Source organism: Emydura macquarii, unplaced genomic scaffold, assembly GCF_026122565.2.
Source record: "Emydura macquarii macquarii isolate MOO-44397 ecotype Brisbane River unplaced genomic scaffold, CSIRO-AGI_Emac_v2 contig_1451, whole genome shotgun sequence".
Lineage (NCBI taxonomy): Eukaryota > Metazoa > Chordata > Testudines > Chelidae > Emydura > Emydura macquarii.
This window is the reverse complement of record NW_027131588.1, coordinates 1-9,135: the sequence shown is the minus strand read 5'-3', so window position 1 is coordinate 9,135 and position 9,135 is coordinate 1. Positions and strand designations below refer to the sequence as shown.

The following is a 9,135-nucleotide window of genomic DNA, read 5'->3' as shown; positions in this document are numbered from 1 at the left end:
ATAGGGGCCTGGGTTAAGCAGCCCAGCCCCAGGTGTCAAGGGATCAAGGCCAGAGGTTCCAGAAGGGGGGAAATTAGCCCAGGGGAAAGACTGCAGTTGTGTATATAGTGCCAGTAGCACAAAGCTGCTATTCATAGGGCCCCTGGACTGGGACCCGGAGGAGTAGGCGGGCCTGTGTCCCTATCCCCTCCCGGGGGAGCTGTTGATGCCTTGGCCCACTATGAGAGGCAAAAGCGTGAGACCCACTAGGGTGAAGCTGGCCATTTGCTACACACCCCACTGCTGTAGCTTCTATGGACATTGCAACAGCAGAGAATACTCAGGGTGTGGGGATGTCTTGAAACATTCCCTGCACTGGGACTTCTGTTGTGAGTAGGGGACACAGAGCTGGCTTTGTGTCCACTGGAAACGCCCCAGCTAGTGGCCATAGGGCAATGACAAACTGGGCCCTGAAAGTTTATTGATCACTAGGACAGGTGACTATAGTTAGCAAGTGACCATTAGTACAGATTTAAATACCTTCCTTTAATTAAAAGGGACACTGCCAAGACTGTAATACCTTTTAAAAAAAAAAAAAAAAATCAACCTTCTGTTGAACTTTAAATATATTCTTTACATCTGTTTTTTGAATTCTTTATGTGACAATATACAAAGTTTTCCACACTGTTTAAACTTTCCCCAAGTCCCTGTCCAGGACTTCCCTTCCACAACTAGTATCTGGTGCCAGTCCTGCTCAAAGGGCTCACATTTAAAATGTTCATTGTTAACTTTTGAGATTTGAATATTTTATATGGTAATTTTGGAGACCATGCCTCAGTCATTAATGGTGAGTAAGACTAACAACTATTTATTAATTCTTCAAAACTATTCCATGCACAAATGCTTATATTCATCTAGTGATGCAGGAATTTGGGAGTGTGAATAATTAACATATTTCAAAGGAGGATGAGAAAACAAGACAACATTTTAAAAAATTTGAAAAAAGGGGTCTTCTTTTATGTTGTCGTATCTTACAACTTTTTAATTTTTTACTTCAACTTGCAATTAAAACTAGAGTATTTCTAGCCCTCCCTATTAGTACTCACAAACATCATAAAAAGAGATGAGGGGTTTAAGAGAAGCTTGGTTGCACCAGTGAAATACTATTCTAGTGAGAACTTTTATGTGACAGAGGCAGATACGTATTTGTATGTAACTAAAAAAAAAGCACAGGGCAAACAAATGAAATATTAATTCAGTAAGAACATTTCTGCCTTGCCTTGTGGGAGGCTGTGATAATTCATATTGATTTTTAATTTGTAAAATCTCCCTTTTTGCTATCCCACAGTGTAATCCAAACTCCATAAACAAGACATTTAGAAACACCAACCTACTGCATATTACTTGTATGAGCAAGAACAACATCTGCAGTTACTCAAGCTAAAATCAAAATTGAGTTCTTGCAAGCGTCATGTTTCAGATATAAATTAAATGTCAGTTAGGAGTCAGGAAGATATTCCGCTTTCATGATATAGTATTACACAAGTGGCTAAGCAAATTGCCAGAAGTTTAGCTTTCCTCTGAAGTAGCAGCTATAGGCCAGGTATAATTCCACTGTAGAGTTACTGTGTATCTAATCATCTCAGTCACTGGAGCACGTTAATCCTCTATGTGACAAGCCACACCATTTTTTCAAAAGATTCTTGGGAAAATAGAAAATCAAACTCAAGTTCACCATCTTTTGCAAACAAGTGTGTGTGTGTTGTGGGGTGAGAAGCTTTGTATATAAATGTTGTCTTGCGTTTCAGCAAACAAGGCACTTCCCCAAAATCAACTTGCAGACACAGTGATGCATCTGGATGGTCAGACTATATTTCAGAAACCTTGTATTCTCCAAACAACTACCATCTTCTCCCTTTTTCCTACTAATCTAAATTATTTTTCTCCAGAAACGAAAACATTTTTCTTGCTTCCTTCTGGACATATTGGGCTCAATTTAGGTCTCACTACACCATGTGCAACTTCTGGGAAGATGCATGGGATGTGAATCAGCATTCTTTTGAATTACCATGGATGTTAGACTTCTACAATATATTCAATAACCATTAGGAAACTTCTTTAAACACCACTCTTATCTGAAAAGACTTCCTTATATGTTAGAATACAAAGGTACTTTTCAAAATAAAGTCACAGTGTAAACAATAAGAGAAAAGGACTAATCAGGTCAAAGCTCACAGTTCATTATTGTCTTATGAATCTCTCACTTTAGTTTAAATCCCTGCCCATATAAAAGGTGCACTGAAGACTGAGTATTACTTTATTAATTACAGTCTGGCCTATATAACTTTTCACCCTCACCTTTTTATTGTCTGTTGAACCTTGGGTTACATCTATCAGAGAAGCTCAAGGGTTCTTTCTGAAAAATAGTCCCTGCTTTATAGATTTGTTGTCTTTTCAGATAAGAGTGGTGTTTAAAGAAGTTTCCTAATCGTTATTGAATATATTGTAGAAGCTCCATTTCAGATACTATTAAGGAATTTTAGGACCCTGCTGGGTGACTTTAGATTTTATTACAGAGGTTGTTTCCTACTAAGTGTAAGCGGGGGAATGGGCCCGCTATTGTGGGGAACTTTCCTTGCTTGAACACTACCCCGGTAGAGTGGGGTGGGCTGGGCTGCAGCTGCAGCGGGGCTGGGCTGGAGCGGGGCTGCGGCTCGGCTGGAGCGGGGCTGGAGCGGGGCTGGGGCTGGGCTGGGGCTGGAGCTGGGCGGAGCGGGGCAGGTCTGCTGCTGGGCTGGGTTGGGGCTGGAGCTGGGCTGGGGCTGGGGCTGGGCTGGAGCGGGGCTGGGGCTGGGCTGCGCTGGAGCGGGGCTGGGGTGCGGCTGGGGCTGGGGCTGGGGCTGGGGCTGGGGCTGGAGCTGTGCTGGGCTGGAGGTGGGCTGGAGCTGTGCTGGAAGGGGCTGGAGCTGGGCTGGGCTGTGGCTGGGCTGGAGCTGGGCTGGGGCTTGGAGGGAGTGGGGCTGGGGCTGGGCTGGAGCTGGGCTGGGGCTGGGCTGGAGCTGGGGCCTGGCCGGATGCCCCTCTGCCCCCATACCCCTCGCACCCTCCACCGGTGCTGAGGCTGCTTCCTCCTCGGTCCCCGCCGAGGAGGACCTCGTGGTGGCGGGGGGAGACTTCTCCTCCCTTATGGAGGAGATAGACGCCTTGGGCCTAACCCCGGCATGTCCGGGATGGACGAACCCTCCCGTCCGGAGGGTTTGGCCGAGGACGGCCCTCAGCCGCCCTCTCCTTTCCCCTCCCTCCTTTCCCCAGCTGATGGTCCCGCTCCTGTACCCCAGAGTGTCCCGGACCCTTCCCCCACCCCGGTAGATAGTGCCACCTCTGCTGTGGCCCCTGCAGCCCTCGGGGCAATGGCTGCGGCCAACCACTCTGGCCCCGGGCAGTTGCCCTCCCCACCTTCTACCTCGGGATGGCTGCCCGCCGACTCAGTCCCCCTTCCCCAGGAGTGTGGAACCCTTGATGGTGCGGCTCCTATGCCTGGCCCCGAGGCCGTCTCCCCTGCCTCGCCTGACCCTCCAGCCCCCGGCCCCACTCCAGAGACACCAGGCCCCGCTGGCTTCAATGCCGCGGACTCTGCACCTGACCCTGTTCCTCCCCCTGTCCCTTCCAACGACCCCCCCCCCGTCTCGACTCCTCCCCTTCTCCTTCTCCCGCCACCTTCCGTCCCCGAATCCTCCCTCCCTCCCCCTGCTACCTGTGCCCCCGCCACCCCTGGAGTCGTCTCCTTCCCCTTGGAGAGCTCCCAGGAGGCGGCTTTTGTTTTTGCCACTCCCAGCCCTATAGGGGCTGCTGTCTTCCCTCTGCCGCTGCCCCCGTCGTCTGCCCCATCCGGCAGCAGGGCCGCTGCAGGGGCCGGGCTGGAGGACGAACCCCCCCGAGGCGCTGCGCGAGGAGCTGCACACCTTCCTCCGGGACTCCCGTGGTGCCCGGAACCGGGTGCAGCTCGCGCTGCAACGCTGGGGGGACTTCCACCGCGTCCTCCAGGCCGTGAGGGCCACGTTGAAGGTGGGAAAAGGGACCGGGCGGCAGGACGTCGCAACCTACCAGCGGGCCCGCAGCTTCCGTGACGCCCTGATGGCCTTCGGGAACAGTCACGGACTGCTGCGGAGCCCAGCGAGAACCGCTGGCGTTCCTGGCCGCGAGGATCCTCCCCAGCCCTCCTCATGATGCCCGTCGTCTTCGCCACATTGAACACCAGGGGCTGCAGGAAGGGTCTCCGCAGGACACAAGTGCTCTCCTTCCTTCAGGAGGGGGGGTACTCCGTGGCGTTCCTGCAGGAGACCCGCACGGACCCAGCCGCAAAGGCCAGCTGGCGGCTGGAGAGGGGAGGCAGGGTGCACCTGAGTCATCTCTCCACCCGCATGGGCGGAGTGGCCACCCTGTTCTCCTGCACCCTGCAGCCCGAGGTGCTGTGGATCACCGAGGTTGTGCCGGGCCATCTGCTGCACCTCCAGGTCCACATGGAGGGGCTGGTGTTGAACTTCGTCAACGTCCATGCCCCGAATGCGGGCCTGGAGCGGGTGCGGTTCCTTCAGCAGGCGGCCGCCTTCCTTGGTGCACTGGATCCTCGCGAGTGCCTGGTCCTGGGCGGGGACTTTAACACCACCCTCGAGGAGCAGGACCGCACGGGGACCGAGCAGTGCCAGTCCGCCGCCGTCCTCCGGGAGATCGTAGACAGCCACTCCCTGGTGGACGTCTGGTGGGACCACCACCCAGACGACACCATCACCTTCACCTTTGTCCGGGTGGGGGAAGAGTGGTCGAGCCACTCCCGGTTGGACAATATCTATTTTTCACATCACTATCTCTCATGGGCCCACTCCTCCTGCGTACGGCCAGGTGTGAAGTGAAAAACTGTATTTCGTGAGAATGTGTGTCCCCGCTCTGTTTCTCCCATGTAGATGGCAGAAGAGTAAACCTGTGACCACTGCATTGTGCGCATGCTCACCACATTCAGCATTCAGCAAGCATTCAGCAAGCAATGACACACAAAATCACGGGAAAAAGTGTGCCCCCGCTTCTCATAGCCTGTATCACTTTTTCCTCTCCTCTTTCTACTGGACCACTTCTTCGTCTCCTTCCCAATTGTATTTGTACACATTATTTGCCCCCATGTAAGCTCCTTTCCATTTTCTTCTCTAGGATTTCAGTTTTCCCTTTTCTTGTTTTGTATTTGCATTTTTGATATGTATTTACCTTGATCCTCTATCATGCTGTATTTAATTCCTATAGGGGTGTTTCATGTTATGATGCTCTGACCCCTATTTCCAAGCACTTCATCTATATTAACTTCTTGTTCCACATCAGTGCTCAACTTACAATTAGAGCACCGATTTCACCTCCTCTAGTATGTTTCACGACTACCTGCCACAAGAAGCTTACATGTAAGGTTTATTGAAATCTTCTCTGTGTATCACATAGAAACTCAATATGTGGGTACTTGTAAGCCAAAAGTTTTATTACGTTCTTTACTTTTATACTGCCTGGTGGGTGGGAGTATATTCCTACAGTTATACTGCCATTAATGGAGCGTGGAGTTGCTATCCACAGACATTCTATGGTATATTTTGTTAAAAGTACAGTTTTCGTTAATTGTGGTATATGCTTTCTTTCAAGTAGAGCCCTCCCGGCCCCCCAACCCCCTCCCCCCGGCAACCTTTTGTCAAATTACCATTCTTTTATTCCCTGTTATTTGTTTATCCCATGTTGAAGTTTCAGTTTCCCCTATAGTATCAAGAATTATTTTTTACTCTTGTATTGTACACAACTGTATAGAAGCAAGAACAATGAGTTCTTTTAAAAGTATTCAGAAACAGGTACGTAAACATATGAATTTGAGTAATGAAGATTTTATTTCCTCTACTGGCTTGAACAGTAATATCAAACTTTACTATTCTCCATTGATAAGCCAGATATGTCACTCCAACATAACTGAACATAACTCCAACATAACTCAAAAATTTATTTTGAAACAACAGTTATTCAATGTATGAACTAGGCACACTTTTTGCACTTGTACTCCTTGTGCTCATCATGCAGTATGTCTTCACTTATTCCTCCAGGAATGCAGAGAACATGTGCCCACCTCTTACAGGAGTCACACTGGACCTGTCATAAGTAATAATGAGAATATGAATGAAATCACTGGCCAGATAATGAGAAATTTAATTTCTCTTGACTGGTACTACTCCATAAATAATATTTATTATATGTATAATCATTACTGAGGAGATTGCGCTCATCGTTGATGACACAGTACTGCACACGAATTAATACAAGAATACTGAGCCTTATGTAGGATATTGAGTGCGGTGTATGTGCAAGTCTTGTGATATTGCTCCATCATATTACTCTGTGTTTTAAAAAAAAACGAACGTAACTTACGTATTTGCTACAACATGGAGTGTGTCTGTGTTTGTGTGTGTTTCTGAGATGTCAGTAATACATCGGTCATGTAGACATTGAGCTGTGCCACAGACAAAGTGGAAGGGAACCCCCCCATGAAATCCACAACGGCTACAGCTCAGCAGCAACCCTGAACTCAGCTCTGTACACCACTCGCCACACAGTGGATGGGCACCTGGGCTGAGATAAGCATCCCTGCACTGCTGAAGGCCTGCCCCATCGCCAGCCAACCCGCCTCCATTTCCCTCAGTTCATGAGGTAGGGTGGCTTGAGGTGACTCCTGTGTCAGAGTACATGTAGCTTGTTAATCAGCTATCAGTACATTTGTATTATTAATGATATTATGTCATGTACTGCCATTACTGTTTTCATCATATGTTCTTAACTGGGTTCTTATTGCTTATTGCTGCTAGTGGTGCACTTGTTTTACCTACTGTTACTGTGTGGCTTGTACTCAAAAACAGTAGCAATCACATAAAATATTTCTTGATTCTTACCATCATGCAATCTTTCTTCTGTGTGCAAGTCATGAAGCTGCAGTATATGCAGTAGTCCTCCACGCTGTCTGAAAAATCAATAAAGGTTTATGTAAGGATGCTTATACTGTGACGTAAATGCTACATTTACACATCTTGTCACTTAAGCAACAGGTTCTGACATATATTCGTTTGTACTGTATAAGAATATTTTTACTTTGCAGCTCAGAATACTTTTCTCAAACTCTCACTATACTTATTGCTGGTGGATCTAACAATCAAAGTACATATACGTGTTCTGTCAGGAGGAACAATTCATTGCATCCATATTGTACATCTTTTCTACACATTATTCAGACACTGTCACCATGATAGGAAAAAACCTGAGATATACCCACTGAACTATTCACATAATAACCACTTACATTCACATTGTCTTACCATACCCTGTGTCCTCAATCGGTATTCGTAAGACAGTTATTACCTGACTCCTGCAGCAAACGAATTGCTATTTTTCTTCGAAAAATATTCATGGCCTCTTCCGTTGTTTCCACAGTCCTGATGTCTTCTTCCAATAAATAACTTTCTGCAAACTATGATAACTTTTATTTAGAAAATACATCATTATAACACAGGGATACAAGTTATTATTAAAACTTTGTCTTCAATACCCTTAGGATGAGTGGTCCACAGTTGTGCCCATCACTTTGTGCCTTGTGTTTCAGCACCTTTGTTTTCCAGCCTATGGTGCCTTTACATCTGTCTCTGAACAAGAAGGCTCTGAATTGGTGGAGAGAACAATAGCATGATGTATCACTGTATCCTGCTTTTCCTCATCCTACATATGTAGGACTTCTTTTCTTCTTGCTTTAGTAAATGCTTTCAACGGGTTCATACTCACATAGATACATTCCTTTCCACGTGATCATGTCAGTTTTATGACACCTACCACTTTTTCCCCTGTCTGCCATGTGGCAAACAAAACATTATGTATCATGCTACATACCCACCCCTCTTTAAGGAACCTACTATGACAATATTACCAAGGTAGTTACTGTTCTGACAAGTACTGTCACACATATAGACACTGTGACCTCTGTACAGAATTAGGTTCTATTCACCTCCAATTCTTCAGCCATTCTTCAACATTTCGTCTCCTGAAATAAGGGGTCAATTATCAACAACTCTTTCTTGGCCATCAATGCTATCTGACAGTGTAAAGACAGAGATGTTAACAGTTATTGCCAATATCATATTTTCAAGCACTACATAATGCCTTCTCAGAAAAGTAATTCAAAATTTCAACACTGGCAGTGTATCGCTGTTACGTATCTCTACATCATGTTTTGCAGTCACTCCTGTACAGCAGGATAGACCACAGTTGTACCATGTACATACACAGCATCGTAACCCTCTCTGCACAGTAACCGCGTTTTTAGATCAATACTCTGCATGTCAACACCTCCAATGAACTTTTGGTTTCCAACATTGCAATGGGACTTTGTGAACTAATTAATTTCAACATCGTACCTCACTGCGACAAAGCAGTGTGTTTAATTTTTCACGCTGTAATTAATCTACTGCATACTATCCCAAAGTTTAGCAAACAAAAACATCTTACCCCAATTACCCAATGGTTTGATGAGTTGAAAGGAAGCAGCACTATATCCTTCGTTATCATTTCTCTCTGTGTTCAGTGCAAAAAATAGAAGAGAAATGGCAATGACCCAAATGAGGCAATGTGGATTACACTACCACTCCAAATGTCCTTAGAGGGCTACTATTACTCAATCTTCCACATAACCTGACATTTCACAGTTTGTTGCACGGGTCTTCACTGACTGTCACTACATTTTCTTTCCCCATAGCGGTCAAAAGACACAGTTCATTCTTACCTTCATGGAAAAGCATGATCTTGCTGTGCCATTTAGAATGGTAGTTGAAATTACAGATGAGATGGCTTGTACCTGCTGACACTGAAGAAGACTTAGGTGATGCATTGCTCATTCTAGCACACAAACGGCATTCTTAACTGAATTAATTCCTAAACACATCCATACATCCATACACACAATCAATCGTCACTGTTAGAAATACTTTATATACAGCAGTAGATAACACTGTTCTGTGAAATGTGGGACTTATAGGCAGAGTACATGTCAAAGATCTGGTAACAGTCATTCGGTGAAGTAATGACAGTGTGGCATACAACTCA

At 46.3% G+C, this 9,135-nt stretch overlaps 1 long non-coding RNA gene across 2 annotated transcripts; it reads right to left on the bottom strand.

Annotated features, from left to right (window-relative positions):
* Positions 1-6,033: 6,033 nt before the first annotated feature.
* LOC137156523 (uncharacterized) lies at positions 6,034-8,999 on the bottom strand. Of its 2 annotated transcripts, XR_010920782.1 has the most exons (5): positions 8,542-8,999; positions 8,042-8,128; positions 7,405-7,700; positions 6,942-7,009; positions 6,034-6,147 (listed from the first exon to the last, which is right to left on the bottom strand). It is a non-coding gene; the product is annotated as an uncharacterized lncRNA (long non-coding RNA). The 2 variants fall into 2 exon arrangements; XR_010920781.1 differs by lacking the exons at positions 8,042-8,128; positions 8,542-8,999 and having other exon boundaries at positions 7,405-7,913.
* Between the last annotated feature and the right edge of the window lie 136 nt (positions 9,000-9,135).